The sequence below is a fragment of the Emys orbicularis genome, chromosome 11 (genome assembly GCF_028017835.1).
Source record: "Emys orbicularis isolate rEmyOrb1 chromosome 11, rEmyOrb1.hap1, whole genome shotgun sequence".
In the NCBI taxonomy this organism is placed as follows: domain Eukaryota; kingdom Metazoa; phylum Chordata; order Testudines; family Emydidae; genus Emys; species Emys orbicularis.
This window is the reverse complement of record NC_088693.1, coordinates 61002323-61018623: the sequence shown is the minus strand read 5'-3', so window position 1 is coordinate 61018623 and position 16301 is coordinate 61002323.

The following is a 16301-nucleotide window of genomic DNA, read 5'->3' as shown; positions in this document are numbered from 1 at the left end:
AACTGATGATAGCTCTCTTTACATGATGATTTTTTTCTAAATGCTTCAGCGCATTGCATTCTTTTTCATCCGGCTTATTCAAGGAGAAAATATCTGAGTGAAATGAACAGCACAAAGAGCAGCACAAAGTGACTGGGTTTGGACCACTTATATGATAGGTGACCTTTTAGAGGGCAACCATCTCTGTGAGGAAGACATTCCTGGCCATACTTGTATTACCTAGTACATTTCTCACAGTGGGCTGTGCTTCGCTTTTTCTCTTTCCTTGAAGGCTTCCTAGTGGAATACTTGGCCCAAGGTTTTGTTTTTAAATGTTTCTAAAGTTAGAAGCATAAGTACGGATGTAGGTGCCTAAATAATTGGCCAGATTTTCAAAAGGACAGAACACTTAGCATTGGCTCATTATTTAGCATCCTAAATGTAGGCTCCTATATTTTAAAATGTTGCCTTCTGTGCCGTATTCGATAGCTCCAGTTCAACCCATCCCTGCAATGGACCTAGAGTCAGTAAAACATCCCTAATCAGGATGCTTAAGTTTAAGCAGATGCTTAAGGCCCACTGACGTCAAAGGGACTTAAGCTCATACATAAAGCTTAAGTGCTTTCTAGAGTTATGGCCACATTTAATAGTTAATTTTCTGAATGAGGACAAATGACATCAGGATAATCTACCGGTATGTTTTATTTTCTTTGCCTTTATTAGGTATTTGTACATGCCACGTATTTTTGGTCGGCAAGTTGTGAGTGCATCTATGGATTTTTTTTGGTGGCTGTTTAGCCATCTGAAATTTACATATTCAATGTTTTCTTTTGGATTAAAACTCTCAGCAATAGCAGGCTGGCATCCTTCAGAATCGTCAGTCACATTCTCAGAGAACGTCACGCGATTATCATGCACCTCAACACCTGCATAATGGAGCGACAGCACGTTTTCTCCTTTCATGCCTATGCACTCCTTACAGTCATGAAGTTCTCAGGTCCACATATCCCTTTTCTCCAATCAGAGCATAGTAAAGGGTTGGCTGAAGCAGCAGATACAAACATGAGGAAAACCCAATATTAACCATGTCACTTACAATAAATGCAAATTCACGTCTGTACATTTTGCATTCTATTTACTCTTTCAGCTAAATTGCTCTGATTCTTATTTTCTGCCTCTTATTTCTGACAGCCTTCAACTTTAGAAGGGTGCATTATATTATTAGTGATATCACTGGATTCTAATTCTTCCCTGTCTTATTACACCTCACTTACACTTCCTTTATGGCCTGGTGCCAATTATCATGTTAGTATTTTAAGGCTTGATGCTGATCTCCAATATAGGTCCAAAAGTGAAACAACGTGTGTGTGTGTGTGTGTGTGATGCCAGCTACTAAAAGCAGCCTTAGTATCACAATGTTGCTGCAGTTGTTGCTCATCTTCCAAAAGGTGCTTGAAGACAAATAATTGTATGTAAATCCAAATGACAGTTGAGAAAAGGGGTGTGTTTTGATTAAAAAACAACAACATGTATTAACCATGGGCAGGATGGGAGGAAAGAATTATACGTTGAGCACATTTTCTGAGCACAATGTAATCCACAGGCTGCCACCAAAGGCTAACATTTTCAAACAAGGATGTGCAAATTTAGGCACCTAAGTGCGTGCCTTGATTTTCACCTTGGCTACAGAGTCACCGAGCACCTACAACATCTTCAAAAATGTTGGGTCACATATTTTGGTGCCTGAATATGGATTTAAGTGCCTAACTTCAGGAACTCACGTTTGAAATTGTTGACCTGTAGGAATAAGCCATGCACATGCACAGCCTCTTTGGATACATATTCAACAGGAAGCCATTTTCCGATATGCTATTCAGCAAACAGAGATGCAAACGCAATATCCAGAACATTGGAACTAATGTGAAGCCAAAATCAGGCCTTGGGAAATTTTGTACCCATAATCCAATGAGTTCCTTTTATCCATATATGCAGGGCTATTAAAATCTGTTACCGATGCTTCGTTTAATTAGTTGTTACAAAACATTTCCCTCCACCCCCCATTAGATAACTGGAAAAAATGGTGTATACAAAGAATGAAAGGGGTCTGCAGAATGTTGTGAAGTGTGATATTACACCTCTTACTGTACCAGCTCTGAAATAATGTTACATTGTTAGGGCCAGGTGCAGTGATTCGAGCAGGAGTCAAGCCAAGGGACGGAGCTGGAGTCAGAGTCAGGAGTTGAGCCAGGGGTTGGAACTGGAGTTGGAGACCAGGGGCAAGGGTCAGAAACAAGGGAGGAAGCAGGAACAGCCAGGAAAGCAGGAGCAAGGCAGGGAAACAGAGTCCAAAGCAGCATAGAAGCAGAGCCCAGTTGTGCAGACTACTTCCTGTGCCTCTCTTTGGGTTTAAAAAGAAAGCCCTGACCAGAGTTCCAGGTTTTCCTCAGATCAGGACCCAGGGAAGCCCTCCCTGATGTAGCTTCAGGTTTCATGGTCTCTCCATTCAGTTGGTTAGTTGTTGGTTGGGAGCAGGGTGGTGCTGTCAATGGGGAACTCTGTGGACCCAGGTTCAGGACCCTCAGGATCATAACATACATAGTTCTTGACTGGAGCAAGCATAAGTGTAGCTGGCACAGTTAGAAACAGAACTTGCAAACTTAACTATTGAGTTGCTCCTGAGCAGCAGTGTCACCGAAATCAGATTAGTTACACCAGTGGGACACTAATGTAAGCATGTGGACAATGAACCCACTGCCTTGTTGGTGTAGGATTAGAGGAAGATATACAGACTCCACTCTCATAGGATTTAGAAAGAATGATTAATTTATGGGTTGGGATATTTTAATAATATTACTGCCATTTCACTTTTAAAGAGAGTGTAGATAAAATAAAGCAGTAGGATTTTTAAAAAAGCCTAGCCATTTTTCTATACTGTACATGCATTTTCTCATTTTATCAAGGAAATTTGAGTTACTATCATTCCGAAATTGTAACACATAAATCAGGCTCCATTCCTGAAATTAAAGATCTAACAGACTTATTAGTCTCCTTTCACCTGGAGGCATTCTTCCTAGAGTTAATAACATAAAAGCGAATGACTATGTGGCCACGAAGAAAGGAGTGAAACTTTATAGTACATAAAAAATAGAAGGAGATCCTTAAAGGTGGGGGTGGGTGAAAAGGGGAATGGTCAAAATGAAAAGCTAACACTGTGTTGTGACACTTAGAATCATAGAGTATCAGGGTTGGAAGGGACCTCAGGAGGTCATCTAGTCCAACCCCCCGCTCAAAGCAGGACCAATCCCCAGACAGATTTTTGCCCCAGATCCCTAAATGGCCCCCTCAAGGATTGAACCCTGGGTTTAGTAGGCCAATGCTCAAACCACCGAGCTATCTCTTCCCCCCCATCACAGCTGGACTAAGGAGTAAAGAAACAGAAAATCATATTTTGTATTTTTATAGTCATTTTCATCTGAGGAAGTCAAAGTACTTTAGAGACAGTTAATTGGTCACACTGTGAGATTGGGAAGTGTGACTATCCTCAGGAGACACAGCGAGATAAGGAGACTTGGCCAAAGTCATACAGGGAGCCTGGGGCAGGGTCGGCAATAAAATGCAGCTCCCATCCTCTCAGTCCAGTGCCTCAACTGCAAATGAACCTTCTCTCCTTGTCAGCAGTTTTGTGAAATTTGTGAAATCCACACGTTTAGTTAAAATAAAAAAGTTGGTGTCAGGCATATTTGTGTCAATGGTTGGGCTTTTGGTGCCACAATTTTGCTTATTAATGATAACAGTACCTAGCTCTAACATACTGATTTTTACCCGTAGATCTCAAAGCACAGAGGTGAAGTAAGTTGCCCCAGGTCACCCAACAGGCTAGTAGCAGAACTGGGAATAGAACCTAGTCTTCCGAGTCCCAGTACATTTCTCAATACACTAGGGCAGTGTTTCCCAAACTTGGGATGCCGCTTGTGTAGGGAAAGCCCCTGGCGGGCCGGGCCGGTTTGTTTACCTGCCGCGTCCGCAGGTTCGGCCGATTGCGGCTCCTACTGGCCGCGGTTCGCCGCTCCAGGCCAATGGGGGCTGCTGGAAGCGGCGGCCAGCATGTCCCTCGGCCCGCAGTGCTTCCAGCAGCTCCCATTGGCCTGGAGCGGCGAACTGCGGCCAGTGGGAGCCGCGATCGGCTGGATCTGCAGACGGGGCAGGTAAACAAACCGGCCTGGCCCGCCAGGGGCTTTCCCTACACAAGTGGCATCCCAAGTTTGGGAAACACTGCACTAGGATGACAAAATTCTATTTAAGTACTGCTTTTTCTCCATGCCTAAACAGGTCTGTTCCACCCAAGACCTATCCTTTCTTTTCAGCCCATGACTTAAATGACAAGCCAAAAGAAGCCACCAAAGCAACTATTACTGACCTCTGAGTTCTGGAACAATATATTCATTTTACTTCATGCTTCAAACATAGGATAAAAAAAAAATCCATGATAGGAACCAATTTTTAAATAGAATATAATAATAGCATAAAGAAACTCTACTGCATTAAAGGTGTGATGGCATTGGAGAGGAGATGAAATGACATGTACAACTATCAATTAATCAGTCCATCAACAATTGAGGGGAAACAACAGGAGCTGTCTCCTTTACTCCTCTTCCCTCACCTTTGAGGTATGGTTTGTGGCAACCCTTCCTCCAGCCACGGCGGGCTGATTGTATCTCTTGCCAAAGCCCAGCAACACAGCTCTTAGTTAGAGCTGCCTGAGAAATTGTCAACAAAATCTTTTTTCATGAAACTTTTTATGGGAAAAGTTTGGTTTCAATGAAACTTTTTAGGAAGATTAATCAGGTTCGGGATGGAATGTCTGTTCAAAATCCGCAGGGATTGGGGTGAAGTAGGGGTGTTGAAACATCCCCCCCACCCCCGTGTGTGTGTGTGTGTGAGACACACACACACACACTCTCTCTTAAAGCTGGGTCTTTAGCATACAGGTGAATGCTCTAATCACTGGGCTATTGGCTATTCTGGGGTGAGGTGGGGTCTCTCGCCACAAAAAAATTCTAAAGGCCCCGGTTTCATGAGAACATGCCTGAAATGTTGAAAAATTTAATGGGATGGGAAAATCATTTCCCCACATGCCCTACTCTCAGTGCCAGCCAGAGAGGGTTTTTCTAGAGCAAGATAAGGCAGACCCGGCCTCTGCCCAGTATACAGCCTGCCTTCATGGTTCTCCAAGATGTCCCCTCCCCCACTTTTCACAGAGAGTTTTGCTTTGGTGAGAACTAAAGGAATGTAGCATTTGCCCCTTTGTTTACAAATGCCGTATTTTACCCCCGCCTCCATTGTATTGTTATTGCTTTCCCATTTACAAGTAATTATAGACTGGGCTGAATTGTTCCCTTTCCAACCCTATCTCCAACTGGAGCATGTGCTGCAAGGTTGAAGGGGCGGGGCTCCCTGGGTCCAGTACTGTCCTTCAACCCCTCCAGGCCCAATGTGGAGTTTGTGCACCCCATCACACTCCTATAGTCCTTAATGGGAGTGTTGCCTGACCAGGGCCTGGTCTACACTGGGGGGGAGGAGCGGGGGGAATGGATCTAAGTTACACAACTTCAGCTATGTGAATAACGTAGCTGAACTCGACGTATTTAGATCTACTTACCGTGGTGTCTTCACGGTGGTAAGTCGACAGCTGATGCTCCCCCGTCGACTCCGCCTGCGCCTCTCGCCCTGGTGGAGTACCGGAGTTGACAGGAGAGAGCGCTCGGTGGTCGATTTATCGCATCTAGACTAGACACGATAAATTGACCCCTGCTGGATCGATCGCTGCCTGTCGATTGATCCAGCTGGTAATGTAGACAAGCCCTAGGCGTGGACTAACAAGGACTAGAGGATTTGAGGGACGATTTTGATTATTGCAGGTTAATATTACAGTTTAAGATTTAATATCCAGTGCATTGCGCTTATAGTGCTAAAATGATGCACCACATATAATGTTTTAACTAGCAGTTATAATATAATAATAACGGTCATCGCCTCACTTGGGAAGTCGATGGGAATGGCTATTGAAGGTCAGGTCACACGTTTAGAGCCATTTTTTAAAATCTTGGCCTCAGTTCATTCAGAACATGGGTTTTATTTCTGCCCTGAAACAGTCCAGGAAGAGCTGTAAAAATAATGAAGGTAAAAGATGTAGGCATATTTTATAATTCATTGAGCCATGAGTGAGCAGTTTAAATTAGAGCAAAATAAAGGAATATAGAATGTTTATTCAGCCAAACCAATGTTTTCTCTGGGATCTAAAAAATACTTAATAATAAATGACAACTCCCATCCCACAGCAAAGCAATAATTTAAAACTAAATTTATATTGTAATTAGCCTTCAGAAACGTGAAGAACTTCAATATAGACGTCCATTAATAACCTCACGGCTGTTGGAAAGCCTGTTCCACCCACACGTGCTATTTAATTAAACTCAGAGTTCCTCATTCATACAAACAGACAGTTATGAAGAGCAGGTGGTTCCTAATTTGAAGATAATGGATAGATGGATCTTGATAGAACGTCATGGCCCGCAGTGAGATTATCTTGCTTGTACCCTTGAATTTTTTTTGTAAAGCTAGCTTTGCTTTTCTCATAAGGGCTACAAAATTTAGCATTTCTACCACAGACTCTACTGCACATTAAATTTACTTAATGTTGCAGATTATTTTCCACAATGAAAAACTACTAAAAAACACTAGTTTAGAGCAGCTCGTTAGCAAAGGTACAACATATCGCATTGCTGGAGTGGCCTTGGGTGAAGCATGGGAGAACCCTGCCATTGAGGCTGCAGGGGCTGGAAGCAACCCCACCCATTAAGGTTCAAGTTCCTCTACAGCTGTCCTTTCACACCGCAACTTCCTTCTCTACCTTACCTGGGGACCTGAGGAAAGAAGGAAATGTTGGGGGGTGGGGGGGGGGGGTAGAGAAGCTGGGCAGTGGGAAGGGAGGTTTTCCAGCTCTCTTGTGGTGCGAATCACCTCCTCCCACGTTTACTGGGCTTTTGCAGGTTCTTAAACTCCTCAAATCTAAGGCGAGTATGTGGGGGCTTGATGTTCGGTGAGTATTGCACGCAGCTCTTGTGATGGGCGAGTGGCACTCAGAGAATCACCTGCTGGCCTGTTCACAGATTGACAGTAGCCTCAAAGGAGATTGTGTATTGGATTATGAGAGCTGCAGTGGTGAACTGCAGGGAACAGGATGAAGGAATTATGGAAGAACAGTGATGACCACAGAACAAAAAGTGACATATTTCCTATGCTTGGTTGTAGCAAAAATATATATTGGACATCGGGCATATGTAGTATATTGCACTACTCTCTGAAAGCAGGAAGTATTCTTATTATATACCAGGGGTAGGCAACCTATGGCACGCATGCCAAAGGCAGCACGCAAGCTGATTTTCAGTGGCACTCACATTGCCCGGGTCCTGGCCACCAGTCCGGGGGGGCTCTGCATTTTAATTTAAGTTTAAATGAAGCTTCTTAAACATTTTAAAAACCTTATTTACTTTACATACAACAATAGTTTAGTTATATATTATAGACTTATAGAAAGAGACCTTCTAAAAACGTTAAAATGTATTACTGGCACGCACAACCTTAAATTAGAATGAATAAATGAAGACTCGGCACACCACTTCTGAAAGGTTGCCGACCCCTGTTATATACCATCAATATATGTGGGTACTCAGTGAAATATAGTGAGACTACAATGTGCTTCTATAGCAGTGTTCACTAAAGATTTAAAAAAACACTTCACAGGGCATCATTATCCTCAAATTACTGACAGGGAAACAGAGGCAGTGAGAAGTGCTGTGGCCAATACCACATACTGAGCCAGGCAGAGAGTTGGGGTTAGAACTCAAGTCTCCGTGCTCTCAGTCCCTTGATCAAATTGCTAGATCATGTTGTTTCAGCAGTAGCATTTTTTATTATTTGAGAGGTTTGGGGTAGCTTCTGATGCACTTGGAAGGTCAATCAGCATATCTGGGCAATAAAAAAAAGGAGATATCAAACATGTTGTGATGGGGTTCCCCATCATCTGCTAGAGAAGTGTGTGTGTGGGGGAAATCAAATCAAAAACCTCCATTAGAGACACGCTTCACACCTGTGGGGTGACAAATTGCCTCCAGGGCAGAGGCAGGTGATGCTCCATTAGACGCTTGGTCCTTATAACTAGGCTGAGGGAGCTCAGTAAGAGAAAGACTATAAAGGAGGTAGGACTATCCTGTAGTGCAGAAGCAGCAGCCAAAGGGGATGATAGAGGTGCAGTGCTGACTCTTGAGGCAAATAGGTGCTATGACTATGAGTAGAGACAGTTATGCATATTTAGCAAATGTGGAAACTCAGTTATAGGCTGTAAAAAGGAGGAAGAGAAAGGCTGATGGATACAACACCAGGGCTTTACCAAGAAAGATGTCCCACTTTGCATTGCAGCTGCACTAACTAATTCAAACAATGAAGTATTTAAAGTCTTAGAGACTACTTATACTAGAATAAAATAAGTCTTTTATACCCCATTCTAACAGCCATTTAAAGAGAAAATATAATCACAGTATAATCAATGGAGTGAGTAATATTTACTGGTTGAATGATGAATGGCACTCTTGAAGAAAGGATATTTTTATGTATGACTTCTGACAGCTAAGGTAGCTCTAAGCTGCAGCCTGAAATAAATAGCCATCTTATCTGTAGCAAGCTGAATGCTTCAAAGAGTGCAGGCAAAGACATGATAACTCCCATCTCTAACGTTTTGGATTTTTCTTTTTGTTGCATTGTGTTTTGCCTCCCACTGTTGCTGGGTCAACTTCCATTTTTCAGGAGAAATTCTTTAAAAGGTGTTTTTGTGTAAAGAAAAATTTCCACGAGAGTTAGACTTGATTTTTAGACTATATCCCCTTGAGCAGGGTGCTTACTTCTATTCAGTGTACAACTCATGCTAGTGTTTTCCTACACTAACACCCCAAGCATAAGAAAAAAATACAGGTCAAAATATAATAGCTAATGCTGGTAAAACAGATGTTGATGACTCAATAAAACCAGTTGAACTGTTATACTGAAGGAGAGAAACTGCTCTTATCTCCTTTTTCTGAAACTGGCTGTATGAAAATCAGATGATCTTTTCTGCCCTTGACCCCTTTGCTCCTACTCTCACGGCTCTTTCCACCTGAACACCCGTCTTGGTTCTCCCCTCCCTCCCCGCAAGTCTTTGCTTCTGTTTCTGCAGCTGCTGTGCTGAGTACTTTGGAGAAAGTTCCATGCTGAATTCCTCCTCTTTTATAGGTTATTCTCTCTTCTCTGTAATAGTGTGTCACAATAGCCTGTATTCCTCTGTCATCTGAAGGCTAACTGTGCACCAGCCCACAGCCCTGTTCAGCAGTCTGTGGAACTGCCATAGGTAGGAACTGGAGCCTGTCCTGATCTTCCTTTTTATGATCTTGTGAGCCATTTCACCCCTGAAAAACATGGACTCCGGGGAAAGTTAGTCAGTGTTGTTCCCCTGAATACTAACAGTCAAATCTATATCACGAATGAAATTAAACGAGACACCCCGCCCGCCTTATTTAAGAGAGAAAAAAATAGATAAAACCAAGAAGTAAAGAAAAGCATTTCTTGTTTCTCATCTAGGCAAGGACTCCAAATGTCACTAAGCAATCTTCCTTTCATGGAGTTTTAGTCCAACCATGTTTAACCCCATCCTTGTATCACTTTGTTGGGATACGTCTCTGACTCCAAGTTTAAGGTCTGGTCCCTTTCCTCTTGTTCTTTCCCTGTACGCCTACCAATCCTCTCCTCACTTTTTTTCTTCTTTACCCATATTCATCTTCACATCTTTTTCTATGCTTCTACCTACAATCTAGGACCCTGGTTCACTAAGTCCCATTGACTCCCATGGGTCTTAAACACATGCTTAAGTGCTAATCTTAACAGCTTCTTTCCCCTTCAGCTCCCTTTTTCATAGGATGCCTGTTTCATAAAGCCTTCCGACATCAAAGAGGAGACTGCTGTCCTTTCTACACCCAGTCCTACATTTAAAGTACTGCCCTCTTTTTACTTTTGTCTGACTTAGAGCGTAAGCGCTTCTGGGTAGGCCCGCTGTCTAATTCTGCTTTCCTTTATGGCACTACATCATTATGTGTACAAATACAATGATCAGGGAAGGTGCAAGAGGCAGCTCAAGGATGAACCAGCCCCTCTGAAGATGCCCAGAGCTTGCCACACAATAGAGACAACCCGAGAACTATTTATTTTTGGATGGTCTTTAAGCTATTTGGAGGCTGGGGGGCGGGGATTGAATCTGGAGTCTCCAGTTTCCAAAGGAATGGAACTGGAGAGTCAGATTTCCCATGGGGATATGATATCCAGGGGAGAATCTGTGCTCATGAGAAGCAAAGAAAGATATTCTCCCCCCAGCCCCACCCCAAATTCCTGCAGGAGCCAGCTGAAGAGACAGTTATGCAGCTCTCACCTTGCATTGTCAGGCTTCTCAATTTATTACTTTTAGAAAGCACAGTTAGATTTACTATTTCCATATAATTGTGAAAAATGCCCTATTATTGATGTGATTTTTTTCTTTTTACAGACTGTCCAGAAAAGGGAATATAGACATTAGTGGCAGGCTGACATATTAGTTTGTTCACAAAACCTCTTTGTAGCTGTTATTGTATGGACCCCCTGGCTGTAGAATAGAGTGTCAGTTTCTTTGAAAGATGGAACAATGTGCCAATACATTCTTCTCTCAAATGTTTCATTTATTATTGCATCTGTATGGAGGCTAACATCTCTCTTCTCTGTCAGCATCACACTGATGTAATCTCTTCTTCTGTATTTTGTTCCCTAGCTAGCCTTGCACTATTCTTGTTCTAGCAAGAGGGATAGATACTTAGAGAATGAATGTAATTAGCTTGAAGATGTGGTGGCAGTATACATAATTGTTATGTAGGATTTGATGTCAAAGGACTCCCACACCTCGGGCTGGTGATAAATAAGCCTGAAGCAAGGTGATTGTTGGTCTCTTAGAACATCTTTGTTTGAACTTCACCTGGGTGATGACAGTATTTCCAGAAAAACCATTGGATAACCACCCCCTAGCTGTACAGTGACTGTCAGACTTAAAGACAGCTTAAAGGAATTTCCTCTAAAAGAACTGTATTCATAAAAATAAGCAGTAGACATTTAAAACATAGTAATAGTCACTTTTTTGATGTATGTAAAAGTTAGAGATGGACCCAAATGAAGGATATGGACCTGAACACACCCAGTTTCTGAGGAGTTGGCTCCAGACCTTGTATTTAGTAGGTCAAGCTTTTCTCTATTAAAACACAAATCAACATATTTGCTGCCTATGTGTCTGGGTCATTATGGCTTATTTTCCTAATAAAATGAGTTTTAGTGCTGAAGAGTCAGGGATTTCTTACACAGAGAAACTGAGTGACAATAGTTACAGTGGAATAACTATTCCACTATACCTATTCCAATATAACTCCCCAGTGTGGATTTCCTATTCTGGAATAAAAGTGACATTCTGCTTACAGCTATGCCGGTCAATGTCTCCATGTAGATAAGCCCTCAGTAAAGCTATGGAAAAGTGAGCTGGATTCTATTTTGAATCATACATAGTCAATTAAGTTCTGATTGCTAGATCTTTGTTACAAGTGATATTGTAATAAGCATAAAGAATACAGCTTAGAGTTTGAGATCCCAGTATGAATTTGCAGTGTTGACAGTAGAAAAATCTACTCTTGATTTATCATCTTAGCAAATTTGATACAGAAGTCACTGAGAGAGGATAAATGTGTCATTTTTAGAGTCACTTAGACTATAACCCTACTTTAATTGCAGAAGATACAAAATAAATTCCAAATGGAAGTATGAGAAGCAATTTTTTCTCTTTATTACTGACACAAAAGAAGCCATGAGCTTATTCTTTCAAATTCTATAAATTCATAATACTCTGTACATTTCTAGCAGTATTTCCCCAGAAAGAGAAGTAAAGTCTATCTACAGATTGTTACAGTTCTGAAGCCACAGACGGGAAAGACAGTCTTGATTTAAGTAAGCCTGATAGTTTTACACTAAACAATTTCAAATGAGAAAATAAGACTTACAGTTTAAAGATTTCCCTTCCAGTAGTAGCTTGAATATTCTTAATCAGTATGGCCATAGTCCAGATTATCATCAGGACATTCCTCACATATTATGGTCCTTTTTCTGCCCTGGAATAGTCCCGCAACTATATTCAGGTGGCCAAATACTGTATGCAGAATTCAAGTAACCATGGCAGTCCAATCGTTTTCTTATCCCTTGGGATCAAATGCACTGAAAACAACCAGAGTTAAAGAATTGTCTTTGGGAGAAAAAAAAAAAAAAAGTCAACTCAAGAAATATCCCCCTTCAGTCGAGCTTAGCAAAAGCTACAGCTTCCTCCTTCTGTGAAAATTTAAGCCTTAGAGACTGTATCTCTGCCAATAAGCTTTAAAAGCAGAGACTTCTCCAGTTTTAGACTCTTTTTGGATTTAGAAAATTGGAAGCACAGGCTCGATTAAAAACCAATTAAAGTGACATTCCAGCATGAGAGGAGTGCTCAGAACACTGCTATAATCAGTTAAAATGTAATGTAATTTCTAACCTTTTTTTTCCCTTCATGGAAGTATCAAGAAGGAAAATCCTGGCCCAACTGGAGTTTTGCCATTGACTTCAATAAGGCTAGGATTCCACCCAAGTGTTTTGAAACAATACCACATCGACCTATAATACCATCATATCTCACAAGCTAAGCCGGGGAGGGTCAGGCTTGTCCAGGACTTTGTTAGCAGACCTCGAAGGAGAAAACCTCAGGCTGCATTAGCTATTCAGTGTAACACGCTGAAGGTGCTGCCTTTAAAATGAGTTATGAATGAATCAAATCAAAGCTATTCTTGGTGATTGTGGACAGCTGCTATATATGTGTTCATTTATTTATAAAAGGATAACACCTTTTCAAGTGATTGGAACCATGAAGTTGCACGGTACCAAATCTAGAGGGTGACCAGACAGCAAGTGTGAAAAATCAGGACAGGTGGTTGGGGGTAATAGGAGCCTATATAAGAAAAAGCCCCAAATATCGGGACTGTCCCTATAAAATCGGGACATCTGGTCACCCTAATCTATATCAACTACCTATATATATATATATGTCTACACTTACTTTTGTCTGCCTCCCACCCCTTCTCTTCTACTATTTGTCTCACATGATTTGTTGAGTCTTTTCTTAAACTAAGCCCTGATCCTGCAAAAACTTATACACAGGCTTAACTTTGTGCACTGTGGATAGTCTCATTGAAGCCAATGGGATTACTCCTGGTACTTTAAAAATGAAGTATTCGCAGCACTGGGGCCTCAGATTATAGACTCTGCAGGACACGGATCATAGCTTCTTGTGTGTTTGTATATTGCCAAGTACAACGTACAGTAATAATGGGACCGCTCATGCTCACTAATGATCCCGTGACACTATTTTTGTAGGAGAGTGTCTGTTGGCAGAGGTGCTCTGATCAAGTTCCACGTTAGGTGCTCATCCCGTTCTTATTTACCTCAATTCCCCCTGGAGTTACAACCCCCTAGAGTACAATAGTCTTCTTCATTTCCTAGCCTAATCTGGTATGTAGTGTGACTGTGTGCTCTTAAACATCTGCTGTAGTCCTTCCCAGAGCTACACTTCGGTGCTGGATGACTTGACTTTGGTATATGTAGCTTGTAATGTCACAGGGGGGAGGAGTTTGAAAGGTACTCTATTAATATAAGGGTTTTTAAAAAGAAATGAAGTAAGACGATAGCTTTTAAAGTGTGCTCCATGGAGCACTTGGGGGTGGCCCATTGAGAGCTGGCAGGTCACATGGTGCAGGCTCTGCTCCTTGTCTCCAGCTGCTAAATTGTATTATGACACTGTTAAATACACCTTAAATAACTTCCTAATATTACTTTCCTAAGTAAATGGCTTTCATTGCCTCAGGGATGTTCTGCAATTGCAAGCAGGAGGGGGCTGAGCAACCAGACTCTCTCTCTCTCTACTAAGATGTGGTCCATTCTCTGAAAAAGCTTGAGAATCCTTGAAATAAGATGCTAAAGTGAAATTACACTTTCAGAACACTTCTAAATCTTGTCCAGCATTCCTGGTTAGATGAAATGCCTCAAATAATAAGCCCTAATAAAGACGCCAATCCCACTAGCTGAGCCATGCCATTGGCCAAGATTTTCAAAAGTGACCTTTTTTTTGGATACCTCAGCATTTGGATGCCCAAATCATCAGTCACTTTTGAAAATCTTAGAAATGTCTGTGGGACTTCGCATAGGTTTAAAGGCTCACCTGTGTGGATTGCCTTGCTGGACTGGAGCCAAAGGTACAATGATGCATAGTGGAGAAGCAGAGGTTTTAGAACATTGTTAACTTTACATTCTCTGTTTATTGCACAAATCCCAGAATTTCCACATGCCAGTTCCTAGAAGCATCACGGCACATCTCCTATAACGTGCAGTGACTCTTACAAAAAGAAATATTTGATTCTGCAATGCATCTTTGAGTAGCATTGCCAGGGGATTAGGATAAAACTTAGAAGAAGGTAACTGAAAATGATAAAGTAGGTGAAAACGCCTTATCTACAATATCTGACCAATACAAACACACATCATTTGCATTAAGAGTAAATGTGCCCAGAAAATAAAGGATGTCTGAACACCTACTGCTAATGCCTGGGACATCTGCAAACCAGTTATTTCCCTCACATACTGCACTCCAAACAAACAAAACAACCCAACTCAAACCGGTACTGGTACTGGTACTGCTTTCCCAAGTGAAAGTATCATGGATAGGAGACTAATTCAAATTGTCCACTACTCAATCACAGAACCACATGCGCACACACACACACAGCTACAATGAAAGTGCCATGCATACAATCCAGTGGTCATGATTATACATTCCTCCCAGGTTTTGTTTAAAATGGTCACGTCACTACCCATTTGTCTATTTTAGAATGTGAACATATGATAACATGGCTGTCCAGGCTGGTTTGGGCTTTGTACCTTTCCGAAGCGACAGAGGATTGTGTCCCCATTACAGTAGAAGGGGCACAGACCACAATCTAAAATCTGTAACAAGGATATGAGAAGCTTGTACACTTCCATTCTCATTACAGTGTTTGTCAAAAAGACGAATTAACGTTGTGCCATTTTCGACTCTCATTACAATCTTTGTCATCAGATTAAATATTAGACTTTTAATGTCTCTCTGAATTATAGCAGCAGCTCTACTATGTTGACCTTTTCAATATTCTAGGTTTTGATTGGCTGGCATTTTCACTCCTCCCAGACCTGCAACCACCACACTGAACCCGTTAGAGGGGCTGGAATGGGCAGCCAAAGAGACTGCAGAATAGTGAAAAGGTCACCATAGTACAGTCCCTCCCATCTTTCACAGAATTTATTGCATCATTAAAATTCTTATGTCAAGGTATGAGAAGCCTGAGAATGGGTACCATCTAACACCTCTCTCATTACTATGCTACAGGTGAATTGCGATAGGTGAAAATACTAAAACAGCAAAAATGAAGATCCAAAAATCCAAACTATGTTCAAGCTAAAAAATATCTGCCTACACTTAATGACTCCCCCACCTCTGACCCAGGTTTGTTAAATAAATTTTAAAAGCAGCTCTGCTTACATTCCCCTTTCTAAGCTGGGCTTGTCTATATGGTGGGGCAATGTACAGAGACGTGATTTCTAAAGGACACAAATGTGTTGCACATTAGTTGGTCTGTGTAGCCCCTGCTGGTAGCCCCTCCTTGTGAGGGAACAAGGTTCTACATTACCTGTACTTAACAGGCACAATCTGGCCTTTATATGCATTGGGTTACATTCTGAGGAGCCTGGACAGCTGATTTATAGTAAGCCTTGTAGTGTATCTTTAAGTAAACATCCCGGTTTCACTAGTATAGTCAAAATATACTAGTATAGTTATTATACAGTGTCCTGGCATCTCAAGAACTTCTGGGATGCCAGAAACATTCCCCCTCACTTTTTTTTTTTTTTAAACTCAATCAAAATAAGTCTAGTCAGTGCAAAACTGATCTGGCCATTCAGGTGGGGTGGTGGAGAGGGTGGGTGCTGCTGCCTTTGACCCTCACTTCCTTTTTCTGTAGGGGTACCAGAGCCATGTGGACTTTGTGTGCAAATTGTGCATGGTTGCATGGTGAGATTTCATAAAGATCTGAAACCATTGCAATAATAAATACAAAAAAACCCAT